Source organism: Tachyglossus aculeatus, chromosome 9 (genome assembly GCF_015852505.1).
Source record: "Tachyglossus aculeatus isolate mTacAcu1 chromosome 9, mTacAcu1.pri, whole genome shotgun sequence".
Classification (NCBI taxonomy): domain Eukaryota; kingdom Metazoa; phylum Chordata; class Mammalia; order Monotremata; family Tachyglossidae; genus Tachyglossus; species Tachyglossus aculeatus.
This window is the reverse complement of record NC_052074.1, coordinates 33,390,318-33,416,090: the sequence shown is the minus strand read 5'-3', so window position 1 is coordinate 33,416,090 and position 25,773 is coordinate 33,390,318. Positions and strand designations below refer to the sequence as shown.

General features: G+C 43.6%; 1 non-coding gene and 1 pseudogene across 1 annotated transcript; one reads left to right on the top strand and one right to left on the bottom strand.

Moving 5' to 3' along the window:
• Positions 1–6,437: 6,437 nt before the first annotated feature.
• Positions 6,438–6,575, bottom strand: LOC119932742. Its single transcript, XR_005452481.1, has one exon. It is a non-coding gene; the product is annotated as a small nucleolar RNA SNORA7 (small nucleolar RNA).
• Positions 6,576–12,724: 6,149 nt separating this feature from the next.
• On the top strand, positions 12,725–12,854 carry LOC119932635 (annotated as a pseudogene).
• The last annotated feature ends 12,919 nt before the right edge of the window (positions 12,855–25,773 follow it).

Here is a 25,773-nt window from a genome sequence, read left to right as displayed (position 1 = left end):
CAGCCCTGACATTTTGTTGTCTGTCTCCCCCCTTCTAGACTGTGAGCCCGTTGTTGGGTAGGGACTGTCTCTGTTTGCTGCCAAATTGTACTTCCCAAGCACTTAGTACAGTGCTCTGCTCAAGGCAAGCACTCAAATACGATTGAATGAATGAATGACATCCAAAGAGTGGCTATGGTGAGGAATTGCTCTGAGCAATCTGCCCTTGGGGATTCTCAGGTCTCGGGGTCTAACGGGGCACGCGGGCTCTTTGGCTAAGGTTCGTATGCTCAGCAGGCAGGGAAGTCCCCGGACTGTCAGCGGACAGACCACTATCAATTCATCAATCAGTGATATTTACTGAATGTTCATTATGTACAGAGCACTGTGCTTAGGAGAATACAGTACAACAGAGTTGGCAGACATCCCCTGCTCACAGTGAGAGGGAGACTGGTATTAATATAAATGAATAAATGTTATTATTAATAAATTAGAACATGCAATTGATTATATATGTATGTAATCTGTACTGTATATACAATTAATATACAATATAAAGGTATATTAATTGGTGTAGCTGGGATTAGAATCTAGGTCCTTGACTCCTGGGTCTGTTTTTTCTTTCCGCTAGACCACACTGCTTCTTGGGATTTCATCATCATCATCAATTGTATTTATTGAGCGCTTACTATGTGCAGAGCACTGTACTAAGCGCTTGGGAATTACAAATTGGCAACATATAGAGGCAGTCCCTACCCAACAGTGGGCTCACAGTGGGATTTGACATTCGGGGTCTTCTCCAATGACACCTGTTACTTTTTTAAAAAATTCTTATTTCATATCTATCCCTGTCCTTCATGCTGTTTTAATGTTTTAGTTTTTTATTGCTCCTGATGCATCTGCCTCCAGTCTTCCTTAACCATCTGTATTCATAGACTGCGAGCCCTTCAAGGGACAAGGTCTGTGTCTAATTCCCACCTGTATACTCTTTCCCAGCACTTACTAAATATTTCTAACTACTGCTCTTATTAATCTCCTCTGTGCATCTTCCTGTTATTTTGTTGTTGCCCTATCAAGGTTGCTCTGTGTCATATATAGCTTTTTCCCACTGTTCTCCACCAGCTTCTTATCCAGTGCTTTCAAGAGCACCTTCAAAGAGGCTGGCATTCTGGCAGATTGGTGATGACTTAATTTCTTAAGAGAAGCAGCGTGGCGCAGTGGAAAGAGCTCGGGCTTTGGAGTCAGAGGTCATGGGTTCAAATTCCAGCTCCGCCAATTGTCAGCTGTGTGACTTTGGGCAAGTCACTTCATTTCTCTGGGCCTCAGTTACTGCACCTGTAAACTGGGGATTAAGACTGTGAGCCCCCCCATGGGACAACCTGATCACCTTGTAACCTCCCCAGGGCTTAGTGCTTTGCACATAGTAAGTGCTTAATAAATGCCATCGTTATTATCACTGCTCCTATCATTTGAATGGTTTGATCAAGGCTGCCTTCCTCCTTCCCTCCTCCCTCCCTCTTCCCTCCCCCACACTCCCAATTCAACCTCCTGTTTCAGTCGTCATCCTGAGACCTTTTCTAGTGTGCCAATGTTGCTGTGAAGTTGCTTTTTGCAGGAGATACACTTGCTAACTTTTTCTCTCTCTCCCTCTTTTTTCCAGAGGTGTTTGTCAAGCACTAACTACATACTAAGCACTGGGGTAGATACAAGAAAATCGGGTTGGACACATTCCCTGTCCCACATAGGGCACACAGCCTTAATCCCCATTTTACAGATGAGGTAACTGAGGCACAGAGAAGTGAAGTGACTTTCCCAAGGTCACCCAAAAGACAGACTCCCCCCCTTTTAGACTGTGAGCCCACTGTTGGGTTGGGACTGTCTCTATATGTTGCCAACTTGTACTTCCCAAGCACTTGGTACAGTTCTCTGCACACAGTAAGCGCTCAATAAATATGATTGATTGACAAGTGGCAGAGCCGGGATTAGGTCTTCTGAATACCAGGCCCATGCTTTTCCCCCTAGGCAATGCTTCTCCTCCTTTGCATTTTAGCACCTAGAACCCTACATACTCTTGGTTCTCACTGTTCTTGGCAATTTCTGCAAGAAATTGGTGCCTAGTCTTCTGACCCAGATTTGATATCTTCAAGTGATAAATTATACTCTTCCAATGTCTATACTGTAGGCTTCTGGAGGGCAGGGATCATGTCTACCATTCATTCATTCAATCATATTTATTGAGGGCTTACTGTGTGCAGAGCACTGTACTAAGCGCTTGGAAAGTACAAGTTGGCAACATACCAACTCTGTAATTTACTGTTACAAATGCTTAATACAGTGCTCTGTACACAACACTCAATAAGTACCATCCTCTAGACTGCAAGCACCTTTAGACTATAAGCTTGTTCTGGACAAGGAACGTGACTGTCAACGTTATTGCTCCTGAGTGCTTAGTGAAGTGATCTGCACACAGTAAGTGCTCAGTAAATACCATTGATTCATTGACTGATTGAAAAAGAGCAGAACATAGTTTCTAAAAGTCTTTCCCAGGGGATGAAATAGCATTAAATGAGGTTTTTGAAGGACACTGAGATCACCTACTTCCATTTCCCTAAGCTTGTTGTTTCCATCGTCGGAGATGTGGGGAAAAAACAGACGAGAATCAGCGCTAGAAAACACTAAAAGCAAACCTGGATATGGCAGCAACAAGCAAGAAGTTGAATTCCAGTCTTTCAGAGTTTTCTCTTGGGCTTAATGCTGAAGACTCTTTAGAAGATTATGGTTATCATCATTATCATATTTGTAAAGCACTTACTATGTGTCAAGCACTAGGGTGGATACAAGGTAATCAGGTTGGACATGGTCCCTGTCCCACATGGGGCTCACAGTCTAAATAGGAGAGAGGAGAATTTAATCCCCATATTACAGTTGAGGAAACTGAGGCACAGAGAAGTGACTTGCCCAAGGTGTCACAAAGTAATTAACAAAGCCAGGATTAAAACGCAGGTCCTCCAACTCCCAGGCCTGTGTTCTTTCCGTTATTATCATTATTAGACCCTGCTGCTTCTCAACAGCATGAGAATACAGGCACTATGATTTGCGAGATGAGGAGGGAAGCTGTACAGTAGCCCTAACCTTGCCATACTAAGGACTACCTGATGCTCGATGGGGTGAAAATCTGTGTTTTCATTACTAAACTTCAAGATAGTTATGTGCATCTGAAAAAAAGATGGGGCAATAACTCAATAATAATGGTTGCCATATGAGGGAAAGGCAGTATTACCCAGCTAAGAAATATAAAACATGGTTTATATTTTCAACAGTTGGAGAGTGAAATGAAAATGGAATATTTGCTGCACCTGTAAAAACATATTTGATCATAATGGCAAGGACAACATTCTTAGTGCGGGATTCATATTTCATAACTTGTGTTCAAACAAGAAAAATGATTATAATGTTAAGTATTTCCTGAGTTTATTTTGATGGATGACAGAATAAGTGCTGTATCTTTCACTCATTAAAATACAGATTGGTGTAATTTAATAAATTCATTTAATACGCAGATGTTCAAGGCTGGTTTCAGCAGGGTGTATATTAATCAACTTCTTTCTATATGATCCCCTTTTATATTTTTTAAAGAAACACGCAGGAGCCAAAAATTTATTAGATTTGCATGCTCTCTCTGAGAGGAGTATCAAATGTCAAGTGCATGCAGGGATGTATTAGGATGAAAAAGAGTCTCGAGTAGCAGGAGACTGTTATAGGGAAGCAGCGTGGCCTAATGGAAAGAGCATGGGCCTGGGAGATGGAGGATCTGGGTTCTAATCCTGACCCTGCCACTTGTCTGCTGTCACTTAACTGCTCTGTGCTTCAGTTTCCACAACTGGAAAATGGAGATTCAATACCTGTTCTCCCGGCTAATTAGACTGGGAGCCCCACGTAAATTATCCTGAATAATTTATGCCTACACACCAGCACTTAGAACGGTCCTTAACAAATGCATAATAATAATAATATGAAATCTGCCCTTCAGCTTGGTCCCAGCAAAGTCAAACTCTCAGTCCATGGTGGCGAGGGGGCTAGTTTCTTCTTCTTTCCTTCTTGTCTCACTCCATCCCACTCCAGTCTCGTGTTAGGCTTTCATCAGTAGCCTAGAAGAACATCTGCAAGTTACTGCAACAGGTTTGGGTGTAGGCACAGGCAATGACAGCAAATGTTGAAGCCACATGCCAGCCCGAGGCCCGAGAATAAAATAAAACATGGAAACTTTCTGCAAAGCAGGAGGCTAGGCTTGACGAATCCTGATTTAAATCTCCCAGCAGGCATGTGGTTTGCATCTTGTCAGATAATCAGAGCCCTCCCTGATTAATGTATTTGTAAACAGTAAACTCAAACTCATGAGTGGAGTTTTTCTAGAAACAGAAACACCCATTTAAATGACAAATGCGGTCTTCAAAACACTGTTGAGAGGGAAATAGTCGGAGATGTAAATAACAGAAGTGAATTTGTTTCCCCCATTTTTAGACAGAGCAGAGAAGTTAATGGCTCACCCACTGCGGAACTTAGTGACTCATCCCCAAAAGTGGATGAGTGGATCTCAGTGGAAAGAGCCCGGGCTTTGGAGTCAGAGATCATGGCTTCAAATCCCGGCCCCGCCAATTGTCAGCTGTGTGACTTCGGGCAAGTCACTTAACTTCTCTGGGCCTCAGTTACCTCATCTGTCAAATGGGGATTAAGACTGTGAGCCCCACGTGGGACAACCTGATCACCTTGTAACCTCCCCAGCGCTTAGAACAGTGCGTTGTACATAGTAAGAGCTTAATTTATGCCATTATTATTATTATTATTAAAAGCAATCAATCGGTGTGGTTTATTGAGTGCTTACTGTGTGCTGAACACTGTACTACCCTGTAGTTGGTGTGTCGTGGGGAAAGACGGTATTAGCTCTGCCCTGTAAAAATGGGAAAACTTGAATTTTCTTCAGGAGATCAAATAGCACAGACCCATGTTGCTTCAGGAATTCAACCCTTTTTGCAAGGCTTCATTTCGTTTAGAAATCAGTGCCTGAAATGGGTATTGTACTTGTCACTGAAGCAACTGGATTTTAAAATATGAAGTAATTTTGCCGGTGTAAAATAAATTCAGTTTAGCGCCAAACCTTATCCTGTGGGAATATGCTAAGCCCTCTGGTAGCAATATTTGCTCCTTTTGGAATTGATGTGTAGATATTTATATCTACATATTTAGTGGAACAAGGTGTTGCTGATGATGAAAGTGTGCTCAACAGAGCAATATGGAACTGTGAACCCTTTTGAGAGTGTATCTGTGGAAAGAGTACTCCATGCTGTGTAGAGCAGGGGCCTGGGAATCAGAAGGTCATGGGTTCTAATCCTGACTCCACCACATGTCTGCTGTGTGACCTTGGGCAAGTCACTTCACTTCTCTGGGCCTCAGTTACCCCATCTGTAAAATGGAGATTAGGAATGTGAGCTCTATGTGTCCAACTTGTACTTCCCAAGCACTCTGCACACAGTAAGCGCTCAATAAATACAATTGATGATGATGTGGGGCAGGGACTGTGTCCAACCTGATTACCTTGTATCTACCCAAGTGCTTAGAATAGTGTTAGGCACATAGTAAGCACTTAAGTACCATCATCATTATTGTTATTATTAATAAGAATTGTTACCAAGGTGCCTGGTGCTGTTTTTCCTCCCTTTTTGTGTCACAACCTTCCCAAACCTTCTCTTCAAGACAGTCACCCCCATTTCTAATTGCTGCAGACCAGGTTGAACTGTCTTGGGCTGTTCTTTCCCAGCTGCCCATCGCTATAACATAGGGATTTTGCTTCCTTGTGTCCATCTTATGTCCATCTGGTCTATGATTACAAAATGTCAACTTGCCATCGAACAGTTGTTTGGGTATCCATTCAACTTAATTGCCCTGCCCATGTGGGATGGGAAGAGAAAAAGCTTCAAGGTTAACAATTTGATGGTGTTCCGAGACCTTATAGTATGTTCAAATTCTATCTTGCCAGTTTTGGTGCTGGCCCCGGGGGATGGAACACTGCTCTGGGAATCAGAAGGCCTGCATTCTAGTCCTGATTCTGCCTCTAGCTCGCTAACGTGACTGAAAACTGAACATACATTTCATAATTTGCTCCTCTTCTTTTTTTTTTTTTCATTTTTTATGTTAAATGCTTACAATGTGCCAGTTGCTGTACTATGCATTGGGGTTGTTGTTGTCTTATGCTGTTGAATTGTGTTTGACCCATAGCGATTCCATGGATACACCTCTCCCAGAACACCTCACCTCTGTCTACAGTCCTTCTGGTAGCGTATCCATAGTTTTCTTGGTAAAAATACAGAAATGGTTTACCATTGCCTTCTTCCGCATATAAACTTGAGTCTCCGCCCTCGACTCTCTCCCATGCCGCTGCTGCGCAGCACAGGTGAGTTTTGACTTGTAGCAGATTGCCTTCCACTCATTAGCCACTGCCCAAGCTAGGAATGGGATGGATAGGCCTCTGCTTGACCCCCCCTCCTTTAGTTGAGACTGGTAGAGTATTGGAAACTCTCCAGGTGCGACCCTGAAAGGAGAAGCACTGGGGTAGATACCTGCTAATAAATAATGATGGTATTTGTTAAAATACCACTATAAATCAGGTTGGACACAGTCCCTGTCCCACGTGGGGCTCACAGTGTTAACCCCCAGCTTACAGATGAAGTAACTGAGGCACAGAAAAGTCAAGTGACTTGCCAAAGATCACACAGAAGATAAATGGCAGAGCCGGGATTAGAACCCATGTTCTCTGAATCCCAGGTTGGTGCTTCTCTTCTGCCAGTTTATTTGCTTGTGGCACTCAGGAACCCATTGGGAATATGATAACAGGGATGACAGAGTGATTTTGCACAAGCCACAATCAATCAGTCAATCCATGGTATTAACCAAGCACTTACTGTGGGCAGAGCACTATCCTAATCATTTGGGAAAGTACGTTACAACAGAGTTGGTAGACACAGTGCATGCCCACAACAAGCTTTCAGTCTAAAGGCACTTGCAGTCTAGAGGATGGTATTTCTTGAGCATTGTGTACAGAGCACTGTACTGAGCATTTGGAAGAGTACATTTCATTAGGATTAGTGAGGACAATATCTGCCCACAAAGAGCTCACAGTCCATACACTGGAAGAGTATTCATTTATACTCTAGAGCGGGAGACAGACATTAATATGAGTAAATAATTTGTAGATAGATGCTTAGAAGACACAGAAGAGAGAGGGAGCTGGGGAAAGAGGGCTAAATCGGGAAAGCATGTAGGTGGAGTTGTGACATTAATAAGGTTTTGAAGGTGGGGTGAAATGATGGTCTGGTGTATATGGATGGGGAGAGAATTCCAGGCAAGGGGAAGGAGGTGGGAAAGGAGTCAGTGGAGTGATAGATGAGATGGGGGCACAGTGAGCAAGCTGGTGTTAGAGGAGCGAAGTGTGATAAGTTAGGAGGGAGCAAACTGATTGAGTGCTTTAAAGTCAATGGTGAGGAATTTTTGTTTGATATGGAGGTGAATCGGCAAACCCTGGAGGTTCTTGAGGAGTGGGAAGACATGGACGGGAAGATTTTTTTGAAAAATGATCTGGGCAGTAGAGTGAAGTATGGATTGGGGTGGGAAGAGATAGGAGACTGAGGACAGAGAGAGATGGTAGTCAAGGCAGGATAGAATAAGTGCTTGGGTCAGTGTATATCACTATCACTGGAATCAGCTCCTCAGGAGGGGCTTTCCATCCCGAAGTTCCGTGACAGGTTCATCTGTTGTTCCTGGGAAGCAGCTTGGCCTAGTGGAGAGAGCCTGGGCTTGGGAGTCAGTGACCCAAAGTTCTAATCATCGCTCCGCCACTTGCCTGCTCTGTGATCTTGGGCAAGTTACTTAACTTCTCTGTTCTTCAATTCCCTCAGCTGCAAAATTGGGATTCAATACCTGTTCTCCCGCCTACTTAAACTGTGAGCCTCATTTGGGACCTGATTATCTTGTCTCTACCTCAGCATTTAATACAGTACTCAGCATATGATAAGAGCTTAACAAATACCACAATTAATATTATTAGTTCTTTTGGGAGACTCTATTTCCATGTATTGCCTCTTGATGTTGTACTTAGGTGATGTTGGTAGAATTGTTCTAGAGATTGAATGTAGCATCTGCGTTAGGTCCAGGACTCACAATTGTAGAGAAGATTCGATACTACAGTCGCCCTGTAAACCTGATTTGGTTTTTCTACCTCTCTCTCTATCCTTGCATCACTGGGCCATAGGCCACTCAGTTAACCCAGCGGTAGTGTTCACCCAACTGTCAGTATTGTTGGTTGTTTGTAGAGTTTGCCAAATACCATCTGTTCAATCCAACTGTCAATCCACAGTATGTTGTTGATTCGGAGACATGATTCATAATTATTTGTCCTTCTTCTAGACCACAAGTTCTTTGTGGGCAGGGGACATGTCTACCAGTTCTGTTGTTTTGTACTCTCCCAAGTACTTGGTGGACTGCTCTGCACAGAGTAAGCATTCAATAAATCATAATGATTATGATATTTAAGCACTTACTGTATGCCAAGCACTGTTCTGAGACACTGACTGATTAGTTGACCAAATTAAAGGTCTACAGGGGTGTTTTATTGTCCAACTTTCTCTACCATTGTGAGACCTGGACCCATGAAAGTACCATTTGGCTCCCTGAGCAGTTCTGTAGTGTCCTTTATGAATCTTATTTGATCTCACATGATCACAAACAGTAGAGTCCAGAATATAGTCAGTCTCCTAGCATCAGGTAATGCTTACCTAACACATTTATGCTTGGCGGGAAACCAGAGGTGAATAAATGATGGCAGAAGACCCAAACAACTCCTGTAACCAGAGTGGAAACTGAGAAGGACAGTGGAAACATTTTAAAGACACTGTAAAACAAAGCCGCAGGCAAAGCTGAATCTCAGCTGAAAACTGGGAGTCATTTGCTGAGAATAGACAAGCGTGTTGTGCTAATCATGTTGATAATAATGATGGTATTTGTGAAAGACCTATTATGTGCAAGCACTGCACTAAGCATTGGCATAGATACAAGATAATTGGGTTGGATACCATCCCTGCCCTACATAAATAAATAATATTTATTTATATTAATGTCTGTCTCCCCCTCTGGGCTGTAAGCTCATTGTCTGCAGGGAATGTGTCTACCAACTCTGTTATATTGTTATATTCTCTCAGGCACTTAGTACAGTGCTCTGCACACAGTAAGTGCTCAATAAATGCAGTTCACTGACTGGCTGGCTGAGCTCAGTCTAAGTAGGCGGGAGAATAAGTATTTAATAAGGGTCTCAGGAAAGAAATAGCTCTTGTCTAACAAAAGCTTCTTCAGTAAGGCAACACGACAATCTTTTTTCTAGCAAACATCAAAACACCACAACAACCTTTTTGTGTGCGCAATGTGGCCACGACTGTGGGTCCCACATTCACCTTTTCGGTTACATATGCACTCATGGGTGAATTTCACCAAAGATGACTTAAAATATGAAGGATGTGTGTTAACACTATGCCCTAGGAGACATTTCCAAGTTAATAATAATAATTATTATTTGCTGAGCACTGCCAGGCACTGTAACTCTGTGCTGGGATGGATACAAGCAAATAGGGTTAGACACATTGCCTGTCCTACGTGGGGCTCACAGTCTCAATCCCTAATTATCAGATGAGATAATTGAGGCCCAGAGAAGTGAAGTAACTTGTCCAAGGTCACACAGCAGAAAAGTGGAGGTGGGGGCAGGATTAGAACCAATTACCTTCTGACTCCCAGACTGATGCTCTAGCCAGTATGCCACGCTGCTTAGAAAGGCTTTATAGGGAGACATGGCCCAAGATTTTGTGCAAATGGACAGAATTACAGAAATGAGGGCTTTATGGAGAGAATGTCCCAATTTCTTGCCTAGCAAACTTTCTGAGTAGCAAATATTGTAGATTAACAGATTTTGGCTATCATTGTCATTATGATAGATTTTATTTTTATCCACATTTCCCCTCAAATTCCTACTTGTGTTCTTACATCTTAATAAAGATGATTCCCATTGGTTACCCAATATTTACCTCTTAGGATGAGTGGGTCTAACGTCCAATTAAAACCTCTTTCAGGAAATCAAAATTTGCTCTCTGAGCGTGCCTATTTCTTGGAAAACTGCTCTTGGAGGGCAATCCAAATTGTGAAACCCTTCCGTGTTTTGCTCATTAATCACATCAGCTATTCCTATACAGCCAGAGCAGTCTTTGCAGTCAGATTCCCGGTTGCAATAAACGGAGCCCATAATCATTAATCAATGCTGTGGTTTTCGGTTCTTAGTGAAGAGGACATGTTTCATATTTTCTGGCAAAACAGTCTCTGGAGCATATCCTCTTCGGCTCTTTTATGTTTAAGCCATTTGATGTACTTTTAGTGTTTAGCTGACCATTTGTGCCAGTGTTTCATTTTTAACTGCTTAAAAGTTTTCTTCAGTGAATGATGGTGTGATCAAATGGAAACCAAGGAATGGCAAAACACTCCATGGGGAAATTCTTTCCAGCCAACAGGCCAGGAATATCCCTGAAATCCTTTGAAATAGTCACCCCCGGATCTTGTATGCTGGTAATTGTGTCCTGCAGGCCCAAGCGCAGGGAGGAATGCAGATGGTGTTGAGCTGCTCTGTAGCCATTGCAGGATGCTGACATGATCTAGTGGAAAGATCCCGGGCCTGGGAGCCAGAGGACTTGGGTTCTAATCCCAGATCCACCACTTGTCGATTGTATGACCTTGGGCAAGTCATTTAACTTGTCTGTGCCTCAGTTGCCTCATCTGTAAAATGGGGATTGAGAGTGTGAGCCCCACGTGGGACAGGGACTGTGTCTAACCTGATTTGCTTGTAACTACCCCAGCACTTAGTACAGTGCCTGCACACAGTAAGTACGTAACAAATACTATTATTATTATTACTACCTCCATCCTTAATACAGTGCCTGACCCAAAGGAAGTGCTTCACAAATACCATTTAAAAAAACCCCAAGTAGCTTCTTCCCTCCTCAAAGATGACGTAAAATTCACTCTCCTCCAGTAAGTTCGCTAATTGCTCTCCCTAACTTCTCTGTTGGGCAATCCCATCAACCTCCTCAGGATTTATCTGCTTGCTATTGATTTATCTATTAATATATCTATTTTCTCACTATGGCATATTCAAGTCCTAATGCAAGTCTACTGTCTCTCCTGTTAGCTTGGGGGTCCCTTGATAAAGAAGGCATCTTCTGTTGCCAAATTGTACTTTCCAAGTGCTTAGTACAGTAAGCGCTCAATAAATATGATTGAATGAATGAATCTCTTACTTCTTAACTTTGTTCCCCAAGCATGTAACACAACAAATGCTTTTTTTTTTTAAAAAAAAGTATTTAAGCGCTTACTGTGTGTCAGGCACTGTACTGATCTATGGGGTAGATAAAAGTTAATCAGGTTAGACACAATACATGCCCCACATGGGGCTCACAGTATTAATCTCCATTTACAGATGAGGTAACTGAGGCACACAGAAGTTAACTGACTTGCCCAAGGTCAGAGACCAGATAAATGGTGGAGACAGGATTAGAATCCAAGTCCTCCTGACTCCCAGGACAGTACTGTATCCACTAGGCCATGATGCTTCTTGTAAGTGCTCAGTAAATGCTGTCAATATTGCATTCAAGCAACTATTTTCATAGTTAAAACAGCTTAATAATGCTATCCAATTCTCCCTGCCCTGAAGCACACCTCTAAAAGTAGAAAACGATTGGAACATTTTTTAGGAGACTGAAAAGATGGTAGAGATAATGTGGTGTGCAATTTTACAACAACCTAAAGGTTTACGAATCATTTTTGTGCTGATCCTTCTACAAAGCCATGACTTTTAGCTCTGCCCCTCAGGAAGGTGGCACATCCACCTTCCTGTCCAGTCTCATTAATGGCAGAGTGCAGGGCATACTGGATAGAGCACGGGCCTGGAGAGTCAGAAGGTCATGGGTTCTAATCCCTAGTCCACTGCATGTCTGCTGTGCGACATTGGGCAAAGACTTCACTTCTCTGTGCCTCAGTCACCTCATTTACAAAATGGAGATTGAGACTCTGAGCCCTGCTTGGGACACGGACTCTGTCCAGCTCAATTTGCGTGTATTCACCCCAGTGCTTAAAAGTTTTAAGGAAGATTTCTAGTAAGAAACTATGAACGATTTTCAACACGTGGAATGTTTAATCATAGATTTTTTTGTTCTATACTTATTCAAGTTACAACGTCAAATACTCAAATCCTACTTTTACAGTTTCTGCTTTTCTCCAGGAGTGAGAAATTGAGTGTTATGGCCTCTGCTAGGGTGATTTCTGGTCTTCACAAAATTAAAGGAGCCTCCTTGGGTAGGTTGGCATCAACGAGCACAGATCATCATCATCATCAATCGTATTTATTGAGCGCTTACTGTGTGCAGAGCACTGTACTAAGCGCTTGGGAAGTACAAATTGGCAACATATAGAGACAGTTCCTACCCAACAGTGGGCTCACAGTCTAAAAGGGGGAGACAGAGAACAAAACCAAACATAATAACATAATAAAATAAATAGAATAGATATGTACAAGTAGAATAGAGTAATAAATATGTACAAACATATATACATATATACAGATCCCTTTCTGCCCCTGATTTTGCCTGTCTGTATGCAGAAATAACCCCTCTCAGGATCGCCCCTGGAGAGTTTCCAGCACTCTACCAGTCTCGGCTATGGGAGGGAGAGTCAAGCACCCATTCCATTCCTAGCTTGGGCAGTGGCTAGCGAGTGGAAGGCAATTTGCTGCAAGTCAAAACTCACCTGTGCTTGGCAGTAGTAGCATGGGAGAGAGTCGAGGGCAGAGACATAATTTTTCTGAGTGGAAGAAGGTGATGGTAAACCACTTCCATGTTTTTACCATGAAAACTCTATGGTTACACTACCAGAACGATTGCAGATGGAGGTGGGGCTTTCTGGAAGGGATGTGTCTGTGGAGTTGCTATGGGTTGGAAGCGACTCAACAGCATAAGACAAGACAATGCAGAAATCAATTAGCTGGTCAATCTTCTGGCCAAGCCGAGGAGTTGGATGGTGTTCCTTCATTCCCTGTTTCCAGTTGGGTGGCTGGAACAACTCTACAATGGCTCTGCAGCTTCAGCTAGCAGGAACATGACACAACACCTCGGGAACCTTGGGAAGGTCAGTGGTGGCAGAAGGCTACCGGTGTGCTTTGGGAGAGATGTGTCCATGGCATTGCTATGGTTTGAAGATGACTCAGTGGCATGACAATTCACCACAGCCCTACAACACTTATGTAAAGAACCTTATTCTCTGCTATTTATTCTTTCTGCAATTTATTTCAATATTTATCCTCCAACTGTAAACTCTTTGTGGGCAGGGATCGCATCTGCCAACTCTGTTTTATTGTACTTTCTTAAGCGCTTTGATTTTTTTAATGGTATTTGTTAGGCACTTACTACGTACCAGACACTGGACTAAGCGCTGGGTTAGATACAAGTTAATCAGATCGGACGCAGTCCATGTCCTACATGGAGCTCATAGTCTTAGTCCACATTTTACACATAAGGGAACTGAGACACGGAGAAGTTGTGACTTACCCAAGGTGTCACAGCAGACAAGAGACCAGTAGTAGAACCCAGGTCCTTCCAACTTCCAGGACTGTACTCTATCTGTTAGGGCATGCTGCTTCAGTTGATCGATTGATTGATTGATTAATAAATACTACTGCTACACTATTACTACTACTCCCATTATTACTATTACTGGAAGAGAATAATCCCTCCCCTCATTGGAAAGCAGTTCAACCATAAAGACACCTCAGCTATCTTACCTTGATTGAAGACTGCAAAGCATTATGATTCTGCCTTTAATGTTCAGTGATTATAATGTACTTAATATGGCTAATGGGAAGAGGGAATGTGGTCGGAATATGCAATATGTTTCTGACAGTAATATAAATTCTTACTGCATTTCTTTGAATTGGTTTCTGGAGTGGAGGGGTGAACTCACAAGACCAACTCTTTCTGCTCTTCCTCTACTTCCTCCCTGGAAAACCCCTTAGATAAACAGCATGGCTCAGTGGAAAGAGCGTGGGCTTTGGAGTCAGAGATCATGAGTTTGAATCCCAGCTCTGCCACTTGTCAGCTGTGTGACTTTGGGCAAGTCACTTAACTTCTCTGGGCCTGTTACCTCATCTGTAAAATGGGGATTAAGACTGTGAGCCCCCCATGGGACAACCTGATTACCTTGTATCCCTCCAGCGCTTAGGACACTGCTTGACACATAGTAAATACTTAATAAATGCCATTGTTATTATTATTATTATTTATTATTATTATTATTATGTGAAAATTAGGGACGGCAATGATCCTCCCCCAGGAAATATACACTGAAAGTGCTCATTTAAGTTCATCGATTGATATCGGAGAAGGATGAGAAAGTGGATGTGGGATTGGGAAGGTGAGGGGGAGATTTTGGAGAACTCACACCTTATGGTTTTGATTTTCCTGATGGAGTAGTTTGGGACAGAAATCATGGGCAAGAGGTGGGGAGTGGAGCTGCTGGAAACTTCAGACGGGAGTTAAAGGTCTGTACTACTTGCGGGGCAGTGGTACGGGAGTTGATAAGGGAAGAGAAGTAATGATGATAAGTGAAAAGGAGGGGATGGGTAAAGCAAGGAAGGATGGATTTGAAGTGGCCCAAGTCACCCTGTGCCTAGATTTCTAGTAATGCAAGTCGTCAGGAGCAGAGGACTGGAGGAAATTCAGGAGTAGAGGTGAGTCAGTATTGGAGCCTGGTAATAATAATAATAATAATTGTGGTATTTGTTAAGCGCTTACTATGTGCTGAGCACTGTTCAAAACGCTGGGGTAGAAACAGGGTAATCAGGTTGTCCCATGTGGGGCTCACACTTTTAATCCCCATTTGACAGATGAGGTAACTGAGGCAGAGAGAAGTTAAGCGACTCGCCCAAGGTCACACAGCAGACAAGTGGCAGGGCCGGGATTAGAACCCACATCCTCTGATTCCCAAGCCCGTGCTCTTTCCACTAAGCCACACAGTAGCGTGGCTTAGTTTATTCAATTGTATTTATTGAGTGCTTACTGTGTTCAAAGCACTGTACTAAGCGCTTAGTGGAGAGAGCACAGGCCTGTGAGTCAGAAGTAGCTGGGTTCTAAAAGTGGCATTGGGCAAGTCACTCAACTTCTTTGTGCCTCAGTTACCTCATCTGTAAAATGAGGATTAAGACTGTGGGAATGGGACTGTGTCCAGTCTGATTATCTTGTATCTACCCCAGCCCTTAGTACAGTGTACGGCACATGGTAAGTGTTTAACAAATAGCACAATTATTAACAGAGGGATGAAAGGAAAAAGGGGGCCTGTCTTCCCTCCATGTCTTGGAGGGATTGAAGCAAACAGCCTCCCAGACATGAAGGGAATTGATCGAAGTCTATCGATACCATTGCCTAATGTCACAGATTTGCCTCTCCTTCACGATGGGACAGCCCCATATTCTGGCTTCTCCCCTGTTCCCATTACCAGGAGTGAGACCTAATGAGATGGCTCTCCTTCGGGGAATACTAGGGAACCTCGAATCCCTCCAGCATCCCAATTTCCAGTTATCTCCTGTGCCTGCCCCTCCCCCTTGGCCCCACCTTTCCTCCTGTGGCATTCACTTTCAGACTAGTCCCGTCCTGAGATTCCTGGTCCACACTGCACTTCTCGGCTAAATCGATCAATCGATGGTATTTGCTGAACACTTACTCTGTGTAGAGCACTGTACTGAGCGCTTGGGAGACTACAACAGAATTAGCGTACATGTTCCAATCAGTCGATCAATGAATCATATTTATTGAGCACTCACTGGGTGCAGAGCACTGTATTCAGAGCTCAGGGGAATCCAATACAGCAGTATAACAGAGTGGGTAGATACATTTTCTGCCTGTAACAAGCTTACATTCTAGAGGAGGAGACAGATAATAAGAAAAATAAATGTGGCTTATAATATATAATTTAAAGATATGTGCATAGGTACTGTCGGGCTGGGGGTAGGGAGAATATCAAATTTCCAGTGGTCACAGTCCATGGTGAGGCAGAAGGGAGAGCGAGCGGGGGAAAAGAGGGATTTATTGGAGAAGGTCTCTTGGAGCTCACTTCCTTTCAGCCCCAAGGCCAAGGCAGATCTCTGCTGTGTCTCTGGACATTTCAGTGCTCCACTTATTTCATCCAGGACAGTGTTTCCTCGGTCCCTTTCTGAAAACGGAATGTGAACCATATTTTCCCCTTCTTGCTGAATCTGGAATCACACAACCTGGGGACGTGGACAGGACACACGGCATCTCCCAAATGAACCCTTCAGAATCCTAGGGCATCTGCTCACTGCATTTTAGCAGGGATCCAGCACCTGAGGAGAGAAAATGATGCATTTTTGTCTTCCGATGCCTGCCATGTGGTCTGTCATGTCATATTTAGTTACATCTTGTTAGAGCCGATGAGGGGACATAACGCGATGTGACAGATTGTAACCAGGCATAATTTAAAACATTATACATTTGAGAAAAACACATGCTTTCCCCCGTCTGCTATTGATCATTGCTGTGGATAGCCAAAAACCAAGCCACAATTTCATAAGCTAATTAGGAAAAGCTTCCACATGAAGAGGGCATTTCTTACGGGGGCTTGGAGACAATGACACCGTCTAATGTTTCTCTTTATTGTTTTCCAAGGGCTCTCACTTTTGGTCAGTTCCTAGAAGCCTCTGAGCAGTCTCTTTCTGGTCCGTAAGAATTCGAGTCGGTTCAAACGAAACAGAACCCAAACGGTAGTTACCCCCAGGATGACCTATTCAAGGGTTCACTTCCAATCTCTATTCTCCTGCGATCTAGGGTGATCTTTTTTTGAGTGTGTTTTTCCTTACGTGAGTCGGAATGATCTAGTTCCCCCGGGAGAGGAAAACACCCAGAATGTCCAGCGTTATTCCGTTCTCATGGCATCGCGTGTCTGCCTGGGCTGAGAAAATTGGAAAAAGCCCCAAAGGAGAGTTCAGTGTAGAATTACCAGCTTGCTGTTCCAGCCAAGGAGACACAGATGAGTTGGGCAACCATCAAATACACCAACACATGCTGGTTGTCCTTGACTTTTGCCCTCTCCACCATCTGAAGATGTCTCAGCTAATCCATTTTTCCCTTTAATAATAATAATAATAATAATAATGGCATTTATTAAGCACTTACTATATGCGAAACACTGTTCTAAGCTCTGGGGAGGTGACAAGGTGATCAGGTTGTCCCACGGGGGGGGCTCACAGTCTTAATCCCCATTTTACAGATGAGGTAACTGAGGCTCAGAGAAGTGAGGCCCAAGGTCACACAGCTGACAATTGGTGGAGTTGGGATTTGATTCGAATCCATGACCTCCTGACACCCAGGCTTATGCTCCACCTATTACATCATTGTACACCAAGCACAGCCCTCTAAGGCAGAGAACCTGGGTTCTAATCCTGGCTCCACCACTTCTTTGCTCTGTGACTTTGGGGGCAAGTCATTTCTCTTCTTTGTGCCTCAGTCTCCTCAGCTGTAAAATGAGGATGGCCTGTCTGCTCTCCCCCTTACTTAGATTGCGAGCTCCATGTGGGACGGGGACTGGATCTGACTTCATTAACTTATATCTACCCCCGGGTTTATAATAGCGCTTGACACCTAGTAAGCACTTAGAAAGTGTGGTTGGTGTGGGTAAGATGAGGCAGATCTAGGAAGAACTGGTGGGATTTGGCGGTAAATGGAATGGAAGAGCTGATATGGACTTTGGGAGTTGAAGGCGACCCTAAGATTGCCGGCTTCTGGTATAGGAAGGATGGCGGTGTTATCATCTGCTAACACCAAAACTCTGATGTGAATGCGAGAGTAATTAACCTGATTGTATTCTTTGTCATTTTGTATTTGTTTTTTGTATTCTGGTCATGCCAAAACCCTGTAAATAGAATGCCTTTCCCCTTAGATTGTAAGCTCGTTGAAAGCGTAGAGAAGCAGTGTGGCTCAGTGGAAAGAGCCTGGGCTTTGGAGTCAGAGGTCACGGGTTCAAATTCCGGCTCCGCCACTTGTCAGCTGTGTGTCTTTGGGCAAGTCACTTAACTTCTCTGGGCCTCAGTTCCCTCATCTGTAAAATGGGGATGAAGACTGTGAGCCCCCCGTGGGACAACCTGATCACCTTGTAACCTCCCCAGTGCTTAGAACAGTGCTTTGCACATAGTAAGCGCTTAATAAATGCCATTAAAAAAAAAGCAGGGAATTTATTTACCAACCCTGTTGCATTTTACCTTCCCAAGCGCTTAGTAAAGTGCTCTTCACACAATAAGGTCATGGGTTCAAATCCCAGCTCCGCCACTTGTCAGCTGTGTGACTTTGGGCAAGTCACTTAACTTCTCTGTGCCTCAGTTACCTCATCTGGAAAATGGGGATGAAGACTGTGAGCCCCACATGGGATGATCTGATCAGCTTGCATCCTTCCCAGCGCTTAAAACGGTGCTTTGCACATAGTTAGCGCTTAACAAATGCCATCATTATTATCCTTAATAAGCATTCAGTAAATACTACTGATGATGAAAGTGAAAGACATGGAATGTTTGTTCTGATGTCGAGAGGGTCGTAACTGTAATGCAGAGTTCTTCTATGGGTGTTCCTTTTGCAGCAAAAAAAATCATTTTCACTCGAGAAAGGATGGCGTAAATGCAAGGGGGAAAGCTAGCGAGACTTGGCAGTACAACTTGAGTTACAGCAGAGGTGTATTGCCATAAGTCTGTTGAGAATGTGCTTAGAGGCCGCTTTTCACCTTGGGTACCTGAACTAGACGGAGGGGTTCTTAATGTATTGCTGTATTCATTCATTTGTTTGTATTTATTGAGTACTTACTTTGTGCACAGCACTGTACTAAGCACATGGAAAGTACAATTCAGCAACAGAGACAATTCCTACCCAACAATGCACTCACAGTCTAGAAGGGGGAGACAGACATCAAAACAAGTAAACAGGCACCAAGAGCATCAATATAAATAAATAGAATGATAGAAATATGCACATCATTAATAAAATAAATAGAATAATAAATATGTACATATATACACAAGTGCTGTGGGTGGGGGGGAGCAGAGGGAGGGAGTCAGGGCATTGGGGAGGGGAGGAGGAGCAGAGGAAAAGGGGGGCTTAGTCTGGGAAGGCCTCCATAATAATGATGACATTTGTTAAGCACTTACAATGCGAATCACTGTTCTAAGCGCTGGGGTGGATACAAGGTAATCAGGTTGTCCCACGTGGGGCTCGCAGTCTTAATCCCCATTTTACAGATGAGGTAACTGAGGCACAGAGAAGTTAAGTGACTTGCCCAGTGGAAGGACCAAGCCAGAAGCTGAACAAGACCCAGGTTCTGAAGAATTTGGAATTCCAGCCGAGAAAGATCTCACCTAAAAGCCCCATAGGTAAAATATGAGTAAAGTCATTCTGTAAATAGGGTAGAATAATTCCAGATAATTTTGTCAAGGCACAAAACAGGATGAGGTTAGTACTGTACTCCTCAAGATTAAGTGGGAATATGGTAGTAAAGGTGAAATCCAGCATTTATAGGGAGTTATCCTTTTGGTTCAAAGGTAACAACCATCCAGGACTTTATGACTCTTCCAATCAGAAACTTTTCCACGGGTCCAACCTAAATTCCTCCTGTTATGATTTAATTCCATTTTCTCTGTTGTCAAAGCTCAACTCCACATTGTCCAAAATGGTTGGCTCTCCTGACCTGCAGTTTGGTCGGTCTGATCCTCCAGCTTATGCTTGCTCCTTTGTGGTCTGGGGGCCTACCCACGTAACATCATTCAATAAATCAATAAATCGTTGAGCATTTACTGTGTGCAGAGCATGGTACTAAGCACTTGGGAGCAGGTTTAGGTGCCCTGTCCACAAGGAACTTACAGTTAGAGGGGGAGACAATGTGAGAATAAATTAGGTACATACATAATTGCCATGGGGTTGAGGGTGGGGTGAATAGCAAGTGCTTAAATAATAATAATAATAATAGTAATAATAATGGCATTTATTAATCGCATACTATGTGCAAAGTAGTGTTCTAAGCACTGGGGAGGCTACAGAGTGATCAGGTTGTCCCACAGAGAGCTCACAGTCAATCCCCATTTTGCCAATGAGGTAACTGAGGTACAGAGAAGTTAAGTGACTTGCCCAAAGTCACACAGCTGATAATTGGCGGAGCTGGGATTTGAACCCATGACCACTGACTCCAAAGCCCATGGTCTTTCCACTGAGTCATGCTGCTTCTCTAAAGAGTATAGATGCAGCTGCCTAGACCATCTGGAAGGGAAAGCAAGTAGGGAAAATGAGAGATTTTGAAGGAAGGCCTCTTAGAGGAGATGTGATTTTAGAAGGACTTTGAAGGTGGGGAAATTGGTGGTCTGTAGGATACAAAGGGGGAGAGAGTTAATAGTTGTGGTATTTGTTAAGCGCTTATTATGTACCAAGCGCTGTTCTAAGCACCTGGGTAGATACACGGTAATCAGGTTGTTCCGCATAGGGCTCACAGTATTAATCTCCATTTTACAGATGAGGCAACTGAGGCCCAGAGAAGTGAAGTGACTTGCCCAAGGACACACAGCAGACAAGTGGCAGAGCTGGGATTAGAACCCGTGACTCTCAAGGCCATGCTGCTTCTCAGTTGAAGTTGAATTGGGAGATGAAATGCTGGCTGTCGGCCAGGCCCGCCTCACTGTACTGCCGCTGGGCCATCTGGGACTTCAGAGGGATTCTTAGTGCCCTGGTGGGATGGGGAGACCAGCTTTTAGACTGTGAGCCCACTGTTGGGTAGGGACTGTCTCTATATGTTGCCAATTTGTATTTCCCAAGCGCTTAGTACAGTGCTCTGCACACAGTAAGCGCTCAATAAATACGATTGATGATGATGATGATGATGGTGGGTGAGCCAGGGCCAGACAGAGTGGGCCGCTACTGCTCTCTGCACATGCGCCACTCGAGTGTTGGCTCGGTGCTGCTGTTCAAGCCGGATTTGACGTTTCCAGAGGAATCGTTCGATCCGAGAGGCACCAGGTTGGAGGAGATGCTGCCAGGGCCTGCTACCCACATAACATCATTCGATAAATCAATAAATCGTTGAGCATTTACTGTGTGCAGAGCATGGTACAAAGCACTTGGGAGCATGTTTAGGTGCCCTGTCCACAAGGAACTTACAGTTAGAGGGGGAGACGATGTGAGAATAAATTAGGTACATACATAATTGCCATGGGGTTGAGGGTGGGGTGAATATCAAGTGCTTAAATAATAATAATAATATTAATAATAATGGCATTTATTATGCCATTCCCTATTGCAGTTTTAGAAGCAGCTTGGTCTAGTGGATGAGCGCATGCCTGGGAGCCAGAAGGACCTGTATTCTAATTTAAGTTCCGCCTCTTGTCTGCTGTGTGACCTCAGGCAAGTCACTTCACTTCTCGGTGCTCATGTTACCTAAAATGTAAAATGGAGATTAGAACTGTGTGCCCCACATGGGGCAGCGACCGTGTCCGACCTAATTACCTCATATCTGCCCCAATGTTTAGAAGAATGTCTGGCACAAAGTAAGTGCTTAACTAATACCATAATAATAATAATAATGATGATGGTATTAAGCACTTACTATGTGCAAAGCACTGTTCATTCATTCATTCATTCAATTATATTTAGTGCTTACTATGTGCAGAGCACTGTACTAAGCGCTTGGGAAGTACAAGTTGACAACATATAGAGACAGTCCCTACCCAACAGCGGGCTCACAGTCTTGAAGGGGGAGCCAGACAACAAAATAAAACATGTGAGCAGGTGTCAAGTCATCAGAATAAATAGAATTAAAGCTAGATGCACATCATTAACAAAATAAAATAAACAGAATAGTAAATAGATGAGGGAACTGAGGCCCAGAGAAGTGAAATGACTTGCCCAAAGTCACACAGCAGCTAAGTGGCGGAGCCATCGTCATTATTATTATCACCCCAGCACTTAGACCAGTGCTTGGTGCAGAGTAAGCGCTTAAAAAAATGCCATCATCATTATTATTACCTACCCCAGCGCTTGGCACACAGTAAGCGCTTAACAAATGCCATCGTTCATTCATTCATCAATCGTATTTATTGAGCGCTTACTATGTGCAGAGCACTGTACTAAGCGCTTGGGAAGTACAAGTTGGCAACATATAGAGACGGTCCCTACCCAACAACGGGCTCCTTCCCCTCCCCACAGCACCTGTATATATGTTTGTACAGACTTATTACTGTTCTAAGCACTGGGGAGGTTACAAGGTGATCAGGTTGTCCCAGAGGGGCCTCACAGTCTTAATCCTCATTTTACAGATGAGGTAACTGAGGCACAGAGAAGTTAAGGACTTACCCAAAGTCACACAGCTGACAATTGGCAGAGCCGGGATTTGAACCCATGACCTCTGACTCCAAAGCCCGTGCTCTTTCCACTGAGCCACGCTGCTTCTCTTACGATTATTATAATAATAATACTATAAACTGGCTGTCTCAAAGCTTGGGTGGCAATGGAGAGATTAGGGCACCAGGATTCAGGAGATGTGGGTTAGTTCCCCAACTCCGCCTTTCTTCTGTGTGATCCTGGACAAATGACAACCTCTCCGGGCCTCGGTTTCCTCATCTGAGGAATGGAAATTTAAAAAAAAAATTGTGAGCCCCTTGTAAAACAGGGACAGTATCCGATCTCATAATCTTGTATCTATCCTAGTGCTTAGCACATAGTAAATGTTTAATAAATCTTATATTACTCATTTTGTAGCCAATCACAGCTCCCAAAGGAGACGACTCTCTTTCCATCTTCCTCCAGACTCTCTCTTCTTTCAGGTTTCAATTCTCCACTACGACCGGTGGCTCGGGGACTGATCCAGGACATATCAAAGGACCAAAGAGAGTAAATTAATGCAAGTGAGGAGGAAGAGCTGCAGAGGAATATGGAGGAAAGTGAGGTTTATTGAGGAGGGTTAGTCAGGGTATGCTTGTTTGAGATTCCTTATAACTTTGGCTGGAGTCCCATAAGGGACAGGGCTGTGTCTTATATGATTACATTGTATCTACTCGAAGACTTAATACAGTGTGTGGCACATAGCGTGGCTTAGTGGAAAGAGCACGGGCTTGGGAGTCAGAGGACATGGGTTCTAATCCCGGCTCTGCCACTTGTCTGCTGTGTGACCATGGACAAGCCACTTAACTTCTCTGAGCCTCAGTTACCTCATCTGTTAAATGAGGATTGAGACTGTGAGCCCCCAAGTGGGACAACCTGATTACCTTGTATCTCTGTGTGACCATGGACAAGCCACTTAACTTCTCTGAGTCTCAGTTACCTCATCTGTTAAATGAGGATTGAGACTGTGAGCCCCCACGTGGGACAACCTGATTAGCTTGTATCTACCCCAGCGCTAAGAACAATTCTTGGCACATGGTAAGCACTTAACACATACCATAATAAAGACTGTGAGCCCGTTGTTGGGTAGGGACCGTCTCTATATGTTGCCAACTTGTACTTCCCAAGCGCTTAGTACAGTGCTCTGCACACAGTAAGTGCTTAATAAAAACGATTGAATGAATGAATGAAATCCAACATTATCATCGTCATTATTACTATTATTATTCAAAGTTTCCTAGGTTTTTTTTCCCCAGGAAGCCAAGAGGCATGGGTTGGGCTAGAAGATGCCTAAATAAAAACAACTCAAATAAGAAATGGCCCCCAAAATGAATCCCTCAAAGGCGTCAGAAAGTAAAATCAACCTCATTACAAAATCGGAGGTCAAAGTCTTGGGAGCCACGGTGGAAAGTCTTACCTCTTACTTTCTCAGGAATTCGAGATAGACAGACATTTTAGATTTTTTGATTTCAACGGCTTTGTCTTTGATGCTTTGTCATGCAGCCCCAGGGATGTAGGGGGAAGGTTCAATTCTGCATGTCCAGGTGTCCTAGGGTAATGTGTAACTAATTCATTCGGCGGCATGTGTGCCTGTACATATTGGATCTTGGAGGAGGTTGCATCCATTGCGTGGGTCTTCGAACATTTGGCCGTAGGGGGCTGATTTCAACTCACCAAAGCCGAGGAAAGGAGAATTAAAACACGAATATCTTCCTCATGTCCATCTCTTTGATTTCAGAAAGGCAGCTGTTACAAATAGTGTGTTCATGTAAAGAATCCTACATGTTGTGTCAAACAGCAAACAGATTCATAATTCGGGCTTACCCTCAACTTTGAACTTCCACTTCTTTGTCTAGTTGGTAGAGTTCAGGCCATTGAACTTTCTTTATATCATCATCTTCATCCTCCTCCTCCACAAATTTTTAATGAGTGCCTACTGGGTCCATGGCACTGAACTAGGGTATTTTCATATTCTTCTCTAGGAAGATACTTTTTTTCCCCTAGGGAGAACTCACAATTTCATTAAATAATGCATGTGTTTCCAGCTACAAATTATGCCATCCTCAACCCCCTTTGACACGCATATACGCTGCAGGCAGATCACTGTTTCTATAAGGGCACATGAATCTCCTCCGTGAACACAATGCCCTGTGCGCCCACACCGATTTAATAGAAAAAAGCTCAGTTGGAAGTTGGCTAGGAATAACAGGGGGCAAATTAAATCTGCAAGAGGAATTCAGGACAATAGTCATATTTTCTGAAAGGCTACTAATTCTAGGGAAGCTATTTCAAAGGCCACATTCCTTGCAGGTCACCATGGGAGGTGAGCTGTTGTGATATAATGGTAGCACCTTTTTGTGCTCTGAGCCTCCTCCCCCTCCCCTAACATCTGCTGGGGCAAATTATTTTTGAAACAGTTCTGCTCAGTCTAGCATGGATTAGTTGCCAGATTGGATGGAACGACAATGTGAAGGAATTTGTCGGGCTATTTGCATCACCTTTCTCCGTCACGTCTAAGAATGAAAATGGCTCTTCCTCAAATGCTGATGGCTTGGGATCAGGGCTGAATTGACACCCATGTTTAGAGATTTTATAAGGAAAGATGACTTTGTGAAAATGATCCGTGATTACTAATGACACCACCAAGGAGTTTCACTTCAAAACTGAGGCTCGTTATCATCCAAGATAGGAAACGTACTCCAGAGGAAAATCTCATCACCCTTTTCTTTCCTTGGTGGTGGGTTTGGTTTTTGCAAGTGACTTGAATGCCGTTTTTACCTTCAGTATTATGGTGCTTGTTAGAGCATACTATGTGTCAAGCACTGTTCTGAGCACTGGGGTGGATACAGTATATTCAAGTTAGACACAGTCCCTATCGCTAATGGGGCTTGCAGCCTAAATAGGAGGGAGTAAGATTGAATCCCCATTTTTCAGATGAGAAAACTGAGGCCCAGGGAAGTTAAGTGAGTTGTTCAAGGTCATGTGGCAGAGCTGAATTAAGACCAAGGTCCTCTGGCTCCCAGCCCCGTCATCTTGTTGCTTCCTGTTAATCGATACCTTTTAGTTAAAAACAACATTCATTCATTCAGTCGTATTTATTGAGCGCTTACTGTGTGCAGAGCACTCAAGGACCCTCTGAACACTCCAAGTTCTTTGTGGGCAGTGATCGTGCCAACCAACTCTATTGTATCATACTTTTCCAAGTGCTTGGTACCATGCCCTGCACACAGTAAACACCCAATAGTATTGA